Genomic DNA, 12788 nt, shown 5'->3' with positions numbered 1-12788 from the left:
TTTATCCTCACAACAACAACCCTGTGGGGTAGGTTGGGCTGAGAGTTTTTGACTGGCCCAAAGCCACCCAGGGAGCTTCCATGTCCCAGTGGGGACTAGAACCCGGATCTCCGGACTCCGGGTTCTAGTCCCGGGCTTCCTGACTGTTAGAGCAGTACGACAATGGAACCAGTTGTCTGGTGAGGTTGTGGGCTCTCCCACACTGGAGGCCTTCAAGAGGCAGCTGGACAACCCTCTGTCAGGGATGCTTTAGGGTGGATTCCTGCATTGAGCAGGGGGTTGGACTCGATGGCCTTGGAGGCCCCTTCCAGCTCTGCTATTCTATGATTCTATGACCCCCCCAGCCCAACACACTAACCACTACACCGTACTGGCTTACATGATCCTCCTCCTCTCTGTTTTATCCTCACGACAACCCTGTGAGGTAGGTTAGGCTGAGAGTGACTGGCTCTAAACAACCCAGTGAATTTCAGGGCCAAGCTGGGAATAGAACCTGGATCTATCTAAGCCCAGTCCAACTGTAACCATTACACCACACTGCCACTGCCACTGCCTCTTCTTCTTCTTCTTCTTCTTCTTCTTCTTCTTCTTCTTCTTCTTCTTCTTCGTATGATTGTTTTATAGTTCTTTTGTTTGTCTTACTATTTGTATTTGCTTTGTATGCATGTGATTATTACTTTGTCTTAATTTAACACTGGGCCTGGCATTGAGTTGTTGTATTTTTTTTAGCGAAAGGGGCCTAGGAGAATCTTTCCGTCTCATGGACCCCTGGCAGGATGACCCAGAGAGCGGATGCACTTCTTCATTGCTTTTGCCCCCGCTGCTCCTCCAAAGAGCTCACTGTAAGCGTACAGCCTCACAACAACCCTGTAAGGTAGTGCAATTGGACTGAAAAAGGAGTGACTGATCTGGGACCACCTGGGGTGAGATTTGTGCTGGAGGGGGGGAGAATCTCTTTTCAGCGCCCCCCCCCAGTCAAAGTCCACCACTCCGTTTACTGTTCGACCATGTTGATTTTATGTGGGAGGTGTTTTTGCAGATTTGGGACCCTACACCACGAAAGCACAGACAATGCAGGGGACTGCAGCTAATATGTATATTTAGATGCAAGTAATTGAAATAATTTGCATAGCAGTTTTATGACACTGCAATGAGTAGCATGAGAAAAGGAAGGAAAAGACAATGGGAGAGAATGGGGACGCTCAAAATTCTGATAAATGGCATTGTGCATCATTAACATTTATTCTGTTAATAAATGTTAGAGAGCTCCGGCTATTGGGCGGTATAGAAATGTAATAAATAAATAAATAAATAATTCTGGGTGGGGTGGAGGGCGCTATAGAAGCAGCCTAAAGGCCAGATCTCCCCTCCCCCCACCCCCCCACCCCGTTTTACCCAATGTGATACTGGTGTCAAAAAGAAAGAGAGAGAGAGAGAAAGATACCAGCTATCGGATGCAACCCTTTATATGCAGCCTTAAGGACTAGCAGCTTGATTTTGAAAAGAGTGAAAGCTGAGATAAGTTTCTGCGCATATGCAATCTGAAAAATGAGGAAATAAATCCCGTATCACATTCGCTAGGTTCCCATACTTTTTATTCTTAAAGGATTGTAAGCACAAGACCAGGAACATGTAAAGCATTCCTGGGAAACGGAGGAATATCACGAGTGTGTGTGGGGGAGTAATATGCATTGCATCCCCCCCACTCCCCATTACAATCAGCTGAAGAGGACCATGCTAGGACAGAAGATGAAATCTTTTGGAGTGCAGCAGGCCTGCTCTGTGTTGGCCCCCAATTTGCTCCCTAAAGAGGTCCATGTGAGCGTCTTGCTGCAGGCTCTTACAAAGATGGCGAAAACCTTTCTTTTGAGACAGGTTTTTGTAAGTAGGTAATGGGCCAAACTGGCGAATTTTCCCCAGGATGTGCTACATTTTGGCAGCATAATGCTGGGTCTGAATTGTATCGGCGGCGGCTTTATGGATGTTACATTTTTAAAATAAATTAGCTGCTCTAAACTAGGGTGACCCTATGAAAAGGAGGACCGGCCTCTTGTATCTTTAACAGTTGCATAGAAAAGGGAATTCCAGCAGATGTCATTTGAATATATAGAAAACCTGGTGAAATTTAACCACAGTTAAAGCTGCAGGTGCCCTGCCCTCTTTTGTATCTGATCTCTCTAGTATAGCTCCTGCAGCTTTCACTGTGGTGATGAAGAGGGAATTTCACCAGGTTTTCCATAAATTCCCTTTTCTATGCAACTGTTAAAGATACAGGAGTCCTGTCCTCCTTTCCATAGGGTCACCCTACCTGGTACCAAATGCACGGAGAGACAAAGATGTGTGTGACTGAGATCTTGATGAGGGGGTTAAGGACTGTGCAGCGGTGAGAATGTTGGTAGCAGGCAGCTTTTCTCACTCCTATAGCCCTGTCAGGGGACAAGCTGCACGCATGCACACACATGATGTTGGAGCACCGACACACACACACACACACACACACACACACACACACACACAGAGAGAGAGAGAGAGAGAGAGAGACTCCCCTTGGCTTCCTCTTTTCTGCAAGGCTGTGGCATCGTTATATTCCTCGTTTTCAACATATGGCAAGAAGTGTGAGCTGAATAGATGCAATACATAGAGACAAACAGTTTCAATACCTGGCCTACTTCAACCAGATTTTGCTTTCAGCCTGGGTCAAGAGGCGGAGAGGCTTCTGGGTGCACAGCCGTCCCCTTTTGTACTTCCCAACGTTGGCCACTATGTGACCAGACAGCTGATAACCCAGCTCTTTGTCGGTGCTGCAACGTCATGCCCTGTGCTGCCTCGTATTCTCAAAGGTTGCTTTCTCATTCGCTGAGGCTGCAGCCAGCTTGTCGCCTTATACAGGGCAGGAATTAGGAGGGCTGGATTGGGGGGGGGGGCAGGTCTGAGGTTCAACACCCCGGAGATCAAGACTGGTGCAAGCCTTGCACGCTCCCTCCTTCCTTTTCTCCGGCATGAACTTTGTGATAAAGGAAAAGCCGAAGTAGCAGGGCCGGATGAGGCAAAACAGCAAAGGTGTCACCCCATCTCTAGTCAAGGTGTATAGTACACAAGGCCAGCCAAGTTATTTTGGCACCTCTCCCTGGCTAATAATAATAATAATAATAATAATAATAATAATAATAATAATAATAATAATCAACAACAACCCGCCCAGAGCAGCTCTCCTGGAAGATGGGTGGTTTGCCAGCATGCACTGAGGCTTCAGGAAAGTCCCGGGGGCAAGGGTGGCAGCAGCCCACCAGGTTTGGGGGGCGAGCGGCACAGGATGGGAGTCCTATGGATTCCCAGCTGGCCTGGTGCCCAGGAAACTGCAACAGCCAGCCCATGTCAGATTCAAATCTGAATCCGAAGTGGGCTGGGGCAATACCGAGGCTCCTCGAGTTGAAGCAAGGCTGATTTGGAAACTCAGAATCAGCCTCTGAGGTGAATTGGGTTGGGAGGCTGAGCACAGCCCTAGTTTGCAGCTGATGACATCTTTATTTCAAGAATCCTTCCTCGATCAACCAGCAAGTGTTTTTATAGGTAGGATGACCCCATGGAAAGGAGGACAGGGCTCCTGTATCTTTAACAGTTGCGTAGAAAAGGGAATTTCAGCTGGTGTCATTTGTATGCAGGCAGCACCTGGGGAAATTCCCTCTTCATCACCACAGTTAAAGTGCAGGAGCTATACTAGAGTGACCAGATTTAAAAGAGGGCAGGGCTCCTGCAGCTTTAACTGTTGTGATGAAGAGGGAATTCCACCAGGTTCTCCATGTATACAAACGACACCTGCTGAAATTCCCTTTTCAATACAACTGTTAAAGATACAGGAGCCCGGTCCTCCTTTTCATAGGGTCACCCTATTATAGGTATTCTGTTTTAAAAAAACTTTTAATGTGTTGTTTTATTCTCTCTTCTCCCCCCCCCACCCCCACCACTCAGGAATTTGTTTAGATGTGGAGTAGTACATAAATGTTGTACATAAATATAAATAGATAGAGAGATAGACAGATAGACAGATAGATAGATTATTATTATTATTATTATTATTATTATTATTATTATTATTATTATTTATTTATTTATATAGCACCATCAGTGTACATGGTGCTGTACAGAGTAAAACAATAAAATAGCAAGACCCTGCCGCATAGGCTTACATTCTAATAAAATCATAATAAAACAATAAGGAGGGGAAGAGAATGCACCAAACAGGCAGTATAAAAGTCAGAACAAAATCAAGTTTTAAAAGCTTTAGGAAAAAGAAAAGTTTTTAGCTGAGCTTTAAAAGCTGCGATTGAACTTGTAGTTCTCAAATGTTCTGGAAGAGCGTTCCAGGCATAAGGGGCAGCCGAAGAAAATGGACGAAGCCGAGAAAGGGAAGTAGAGACCCTTGGGCAGGTGAGAGACATGGCATTAGAGGAGCGAAGAGCACGAGCGGGGCAATAGTGTGAGATGAGAGAGGAAAGATAGGAAGGAGCTAGACAGTGAAAAGCTTTGTAGGTCAACAGGAGAAGTTTATATTGGATTCCGAAGTGAATTGGAAGCCAATGAAGAGATTTCAGAAGTGGAGTAACATGGTCAGAGCGGCGAGCCAAGAAGATGATCTTAGCAGCAGAGTGGTGAACAGAAACCAACGGACTGATGTTTTCAAAAGAGCTGGGCTGATCTAACAATAAAACGTTTTGGTCAGTGATGGGCAAACATATTCTCCAGACAAAGGCAATGGGATGATCTGATGGCCATCTTGCTTTCATGGAAGAACAGACAAAGACGAGCTGAAGGCATAGTGATAAATACCGATACAGCCATTTTGCAGTGGAAGGGGAGGAGGAGGAGGAGGAAGACAGGTCTCTGCCCACAGGAGCTTACAGTCTAAAACCGTGTATTTTGGAGGCAGGCAGAAAGGAGATAGGAACGTAAGAACATAAGCGCTCTGCTGGATCAGACCAAGGGTCCATCGAGTCCAGCACTCTGCTCATACAGTGGCCATCCAGCAGGACACGGATGCAAGAGTACCCTCTCACCCATGATCCCCAGCAACTGGTATATATAACCCTACTGCCTTTGATACTGGAGGTAGCACAGAGCCATCTGGACTAGTAGCCATTGACAGCCTTCTCCTCCAGGAATTGGTCTAATTCCCTTAAAGCCTTCCAAATTGGTCATCAATACATCTGGTGGAAGTGAATTCCATCATGTGTGAAGAAGTCCTTCCTTCTGTCTGTCCTGAATCTCCCACCCATCAGCTTCATGGGAGGACCCCGGGTTCTAGTATTATGAAAGAGGGAGAAAAATGTCCACATCATGCATACCATTATTGATTTATTTATTGATTGATTGATTGATTACCCGGCTCTCCGATTAGATTGAGGCAGGGAACAGCAGCAAGCATAAAATACATAAAATACTGAAATACATAAAATACTGATTAAAAACATAGAATACACTGTTAAAAACACATCCTAAAAGCATCCTAAAAGCATCTTAATATTAACAGTGTACTAAAAGCATCCTAATATCAGCAGCGTGATTAATATTTAGCTAATCTATCTTATTCTGTGCTTCTGTTGTCTTTTAAAGTAACCGAGGAAGGCGGCACCACAGATGTACACAATTCCTCCAAAGGAAAAAAGATCCACATATTGCACAAAGCAATGTTTAGAAACGGATATTTTCAGGTTGGTGGCTTTGTTAGCTGCAGAGGCAGCAAAAGGTGACAGGTGTGACTGGTGGGCTGCAGGTTGGCTTGGTGAGTCACAACTTCTGCTGGTCTTGTTTGGGCAAATATTTGGCAATGATCCCTATAGAATCATAGAATAGCAGAGTTGGAAGGGGCCTCCAAGGCCATCGAGTCCAACCCCCTGCTCAATGCAGGAATCCACCCTAAAGCATCCCTGACAAATGGTTGTCCAGCTGCCTCTTGAAGGCCTCTAGGGTGGGAGAGCCCACCACCTCCCTAGGGAACTGGTTCCATTGTCGTGCTGCTCTAACACCCAGGAAGTTTTTCCTGATGTCCAGCTGGAATCTGGCCCTTCTCTTTCTGCTATGAGACATCCTTTCCTTTAAAAAGAAGAAGATGATATTAATAGTCCTTTCTCCAACCCTGATACAAATACACATTATTTATTCTGACAATTCTGGACTACTTTGCTCTCTTCTGCCTGTCTTACTTCTTCACACAGCTAAACTATGGAACTCACTACCACATGAAGTGGAAACAGTCCCCAAGTTAGCTTTAAAATGGGAATAGATCAATTCATGGAGGAGACAATTAGTTGGTACTAATTGTGATGGTCCTTATTTATTTATAGAATCATAGAATAGTAGAGTTGAAAGGGGCCTAAAGGCCATCGAGTCCAACCCCCTGCTCAATGCAGGAATCCATTTACTTACTTACTGCATTTCTATACCATCCCATAGCCTAAATTCCCTGGGTGGTTTACAAAGATTAAAAACATTAAAATACAGTATACACAATTTAAAGCCATTTACATAAAACACACAAACAATGTACGTGCAGACAACATATATCTAAAACCAACTTTGAACAGTCAACCATCATAATAGGACAGATTCAGGATGCTTAAAAACTCGTCATAAGCTGCCAAATGCCTGCGAAAAGAGTCTCTCTCTCTCTCTCTCTCTCTCTCTCTCATTTCTTATTATTGTATTGAATAAGCCTGGCACTGTGGAGCATCCTGGAAAACTTGAAATGAGGAAGCCAGTATCACTGAGAGACTCTGGTTCACATGTAACCATCACCAGAGTACTGTTTGAGTATGGGTTGTCATTGAACCATCAGTCGCCGTTACATGCAAACCCTGCACATGGTTATTATTATTATTATTATTATTATTATTATTTATTTATTTATTTATTTATATAGCACCATCAATGTACATGGTGCTGTACAGAGTAAAACAGTAAATAGCAAGACTCTGCCGCACAGGCTTACAATCTAAAAAAATCATAGTAAAACAATAAGGAGGGGAAGAGAATGCCAACAGGCACAGGGTAGGGTAAGCAGGCACAGGGTAGGGTAAAACTAACAGTAGAAAGTCCGCACAACATCAAGTTTTAAAAGCTTTAGGAAAAAGAAAAGTTTTTAGTTGAGCTTTAAAAGCTGCGATTGAAGTTGTAGTTCTCAAATGTTCTGGAAGAGCGTTCCAGGCGTAAGGGGCAGTAGAAGAAAATGGACGGAGCCGAGCAAGGGAAGTAGAGGCCCTTGGGCAGGCGAGAAACATGGCATCAGAGGAGCGAAGAGCACGAGCGGGGCAATAGTGTGAGATGAGAGAGGAGAGATAGGAAGGAGCTAGACCGTGAAAAGCTTTGAAGGTTAACAGGAGAAGTTTATATTGGATTCTGAAGTGAATTGGAAGCCAATGAAGAGATTTCAGAAGCGGAGTAACATGGTCAGAGCGGCGAGCCAAGAAGATGATCTTTGCGGCAGAGTGGTGAACAGAAACCAAGGGACTGATGTGAGAAGAAGGAAGGCCAGAGAGAAGAAGGTTGCAGTAGTCCAACCGAGAAATAACCAGTGCATGAACAAGCGTCTTGGCGGAAGAGACAGACAAAAATGATCGAATCCTGGCAATATTATATAGGAAAAATATACAGGTTTAACTATGGGCTATTAACCACAAACAACTGAAGTTCACAAACCAACAACAAACCATGGGTGCTCTTCGTGGGTTGTTCGTGGTTAATAGACCATAGTTAAACCATAGTGCAAAGTTAGCATGTAACGACAACCCACGAGTCAACAACCGCCCTCAACTTAATGACAACCCTTACTCGTCCTATACTCTGGGTTGTCGGTATGCGTGAACTGGACCTATTTATTTATTTATTATTTCTTTATTACATTTTTATACCGCCCAATAGCCGAAGCCTTCTGGGCAGTTCACAAAAACCTATGAGATGGGATACTGTCATGTTCAGTTTGCAAAGTTCTCTGGCTCTCTGCAGCATGTAATTCCCTGTCAGCACTAAAGAAAAATTAAATAGCAGCAATATCTTAGATAATGTTGTAAGGTTTTCATAGAATAGCAGAGTTGGAAGGGGCCTACAAGGCCATCGAGTCCAACCCCCTGCTCAATGCAGGAATTATTATTATTTATTTTATTATTATTTATTTATATAGCACCATCAATGTACATCCACCCTAGAGCATCCCTGACAGATGGTTGTCCAGCTGCCTCTTGAAGGCCTCTAGGGTGGGAGAGCCCAAAACCTCCCTAGGTCACTGGTTCCATTGTCGTACTGCTCTAATAGTCAGGAAATTTTTCCTGATGTCCAGCCGGAATCTGGCTTTCTTTAACCTGAGCTCGTTATTCCGTGTCCTGCACTCTGGGAGAATCGAGAAGAGATCCTGGCCCTCCTCTGTGTGACAACCTTTTAAGTATTTGAAGAGTGCTCTCATGTCTCCCCTCCATCTTCTCTTCTCCAGGCTAAACATGCCCAATTCTTTCAGTCTCTCTTCATAGGGCTTTGTTTCCAGACCCCTGATCATCCTGGTTGCCCTTTGAGGGGTGGATGACTGCCAGGATCCCTTCCAACTCCTGATTCTGTGGTTGTGGGGTCTGGAGAAGAAAAGGACCAGGTCTGGCCACATTTATTCCTTTGTTAGGCAAATCCAGGTGATACGTTGCCATGGGAACCAATTGCTGGACCATCAACCCAGACTGGGAAATAGCCTGAAAGTGTTCTGAAGAGGAAAAAGGCCCATCCCTGCCATTTCCTTCCCAGTTGTCTGTGTGAAGAACAAACTGTACTTCTGAGTTAGGAGCTGAAATTAGAGGGCCAAAACGAATAGGAGTTTAAAATCCGTCTAGTAGTAGCTATGTCTTTTTTTACTCTAGAGTTGCACAAGGGCCACAATCCAGATCAGGACCCTACTGGGAGCGAGTAGTGAAGGCTTTTAAGATTGAGATCAGGGATCGTATACACCTGTTGTTGTTTATTCGTTCAGTCACTTCCGACTCTTCGTGACTTCATGGACCAGCCCACGCCAGAGCTTTCTGTCGGCCGTCGCCACCCCTAGCTCCCCCAAGGTCAAGTCTGTCACCTCCAGAATATCCTCCCTCCATCTTGCCCTTGGTCGGCCCCTCTTCCTTTTGCCTTCCACTTTCCCTAGCATCAGCCTCTTCTCCAGGGTCTCCTGTCTTCTCATTATGTGGCCAAAGTACTTCAGTTTTGCCTTTAATACCATTCCCTCTCTAGAGTAAAAATGGGGGATAGGGAATGATATAGTTGTGAGACAGACCTTTAAAGTTATGTCTGTTTTAGCTCAGAGGGCTGAGTTTGGGCTCTGGGGAAGGCATGATAGCTACCTCCCTGGAGATCTGATGTGGGGCACTGGATTCTGGACTCTCACTTGGAACGAGGATAGGCAACCTTTTGGGGGCCCTGGCAACTAGAGAAAGTGTCCCAGGCACCACCACAAAATGGGTGTCCTGTGGAGGAAAGCACGGGGCTGCATCCACCCACTGTCTTGATTTCCCAAGGATGCCTCTGATGTATGGTCTTGATGTAGGGGGACCATATGGCAAGGAGGACAGGGCTCCTGTACCTTTAAAGCTGCAGGAGCCCTGCCCTCTTGACAAGATACAAAAGAGAGCAGGCTCCCTGCAGCTTTAACTGTTGTAATAAAAGATGGCATTTCACCAGGTGCTGCACGCATACACAGGACACCTGCTGAAATTTCCCTTCTCTATACAACTCTTAAAGATACAGGAGCCCCTGTCATCCTTTCCACGTGGTCACCCTATCTGGATGTATTCATAGGAAAAGAAGATGGAAGCAGATAGAATCATAGAATAGCAGAGTTGGAAGGGGCCTATAAGGCCATCAAGTCCAACCCCCTGCTCAATGCAGGAATCCACCTTAAAGCATCCCTGACAGACAGTTGTCCAGCTGCCTCTTGAATGCATAGATGTCCTCTCTTTGCTTGGAAGCAATCCAAGCTGCCACTAAAAAATGTTATTTTAAAAAATCAAAAGGGGGAGAAGGAGGGAGAGGAGACCTTGGCAGCCAAAAATCTGGTCGCCCACAAATTGCCCACCCTTTTACCTCTGGATGTCAAGAAAAATCTGCAATGGATTTAACCAAGCTTGGATTTATATGAATATGGTGTTTTTATAAGAACAGCAGAAGAGCCCTGAGGCTGGATCAGACCACGGGTCCATCTAGTCCAGCACTCTGTTCACACAGTGGCCAGGCAGCTGTGGAATAGGAACCAGGAAGCTGATTGGTGGGAGATCCAGGACAAATAAACGGAAGAACTCCGGGAACATCAGGGATTCTCCCTATCTCACTCTCCCGTACTCCCAACGATGATAGGGGAAGCAGAGCCATTCAGTGCTGGATTTAGGAACAATCTAACCAAGTTAAATTATGGAACTCACTACCACAAGATGTAGTGATCACCACCAATTTGGATGGCTTTAAAAGGGAGTTGGATAAATTCCTGGAGGCGAAGGCTATCCATGGCTACTAGCCCTGATGGTTGGTTGCTATCTCCAGTATTTGAGGCAGTGAGCCTGTGTGCCCCAGTTGCTGGGGAACATGGGTGGGAGGGTGCTGTTGCACCATGTCCAGCTTGTTCATCCCTGGCCGACGGCTGCCTGGCCACTGTGTGAACAGAGTGCTGGACTAGATGGACCCTGGGTCTGATCCAGCACGGTGCTTCTTATGTTCTTAAGTCATGGCTTAGGGTCTTGTTTTATGAGGGTGCTCTAAATATGCTGGAGATAACTAAGATGTGTTATAACTGAAATCACTTTGGCTTAAATATGTTGGAAAGTCTGGTGTGACTAACAGCAGAGTTGCATTAGACAGAGAAAGCGTGGAAACACAGCATTTAGTACTGGATAAAAACTTACAAGAAGTTCAAATCCACTTAATTAGTGCTTTTACACACATCTTCAGAGAATGCTGTCTAACACTGTTTAACTACAAGCACCCCATAATACTGGGAGGTACCTTTTCTGTTATAATATACTTCTGGACCAAGGACCCATCTAGTCCAGCACTCTGTTCACACAGCGGCCAACCATTTGTCAACCAGGAACCATGAAGCTGATTGGTGGGAGATCCAGAACAAATAAGCGGAAGAGCTCCTGCTATTGGGCGGTATAGAAATGTAATAAATAAATAATAAATAAATTCTTCACACAGTGCATAAAATGATGGAACTCACTACCACAAGATGTAGTGATGGCCACCAACTTGGATGGCTATAAAAGGGGGTTGGATAAATTCCTGGAGGAGAAGGCCATCAAAGGCTACTAGCCCTGATGGTTGTGCTATCTCCAGTATTCGAGGCAGTGAGCCTATGTGCACCAGTTGCTGGGGAACATGGGTGGGAGGGTGCTGTTGCACCATGTCCTGCTTGTTCATCCCTGGCCGATGGCTGCCTGGCCACTGTGTGAACAGAGTGCTGGACTAGATGGCCCCTTGATCTGATCCAGCCTCAGGGCTCTTCTGATGGTCTTATGATCCACAAGCAGGACACGAAGCAACAGCACTCTCCCGCCCATGTTCCCCAGCAACTGGTGTATATAGGCTTGATTTTCTTAGTTGCATTGATTCTGTGGACTTGCAGTGTTGTTGTTTTAAAAAATATTGGTGAGTGCGTGCTAATTCTCATTCACACAAATGCACATTCACTAATGCCAATTAGGATGAGTGCCATTAGTGCTAATGTGCATTAGTGCAAGTAGAATGAAATTCTGGTTAAAAAAAAAATCCAATTCTGTCAATGAGCAGAGAACAAGATGAAAGACACCTGACAACCCATGAAACGTAGAAGGAATGGATTTAACAAAATCCATACAGCCATCCCGCGACCTACGTCCAACCTGTATTTTTTGTAAATAACGCAAATATTACTAAATGCCAGTAAGCCTTCGGTGACCTCCTTTCAAAGGGAACCAAACTCAGATAAGCCCTGCACCCTTGATAGCATCTCGTTGCTGGGACAATATTTTTTAGAGGGATCTCATATAGGAGACTGGATGGGGAATGCAAGCAAGGTGCGAGTGCCAAATAAATCCCTACATTTGGGTCCTCTTCGCCTTTAATTTGGCTTGGGAGATACTGCTGCTCATGCAATGGTTAGGGTCAAACCAGCAAAGGAAGTGAGGCAGGTGGCTACAAGAAGCAGGGCCTTCTCTGCGGTGGCACCCCGGCTGTGGAATGAGCTCCCTAGAGAGGTTCGCCTAGCACCCATGTTATACTCTTTTCGATGCCTTTTTATTTTCTCAGTATTTTAACAGTTTGTCATCTTAGTTTTTTAACTTTGCTGTTTTAAATCTGTATTTTAAATCTGAATTTGGCAGGTCGGATGCAGAAGATGGTGCTTGGGGAACATTACTCGGCCCCGTGGACTCTTAAGCATGGGGCCCCGCAGGGGTTGGTTTTGTCCCCCATGTTGTTTAACATTTACATGAAGCCGCTGGGCGCGGTCATCCGGAGCTTTGGAGTGTGCTGTCATCAGTATGTTGACGACACACAGCTCTATTTCTCCTTTTCATCTTCAGCAGAAGAGGCTGTGGATGTGTTGAACCTGGCTGCGACAATGGACTGGATGAGGGCTAATAAACGGAGACTCAATCCAGACAAGACTGAGATGCTGTTAGTAGGTGATTCCGCTGACAGGATGGGGGGTGTTCTACCGGTTCTGGATGGGATTGCACTCCCCCTGAAGGAGCAGGTTCGTAGCTTGGGGGTTCTTTTAGATCCATCATTGTCACTTG

Source organism: Elgaria multicarinata, chromosome 1, assembly GCF_023053635.1.
Source record: "Elgaria multicarinata webbii isolate HBS135686 ecotype San Diego chromosome 1, rElgMul1.1.pri, whole genome shotgun sequence".
NCBI lineage: Eukaryota > Metazoa > Chordata > Lepidosauria > Squamata > Anguidae > Elgaria > Elgaria multicarinata.
This window is presented reverse-complemented; position numbering follows the sequence as displayed.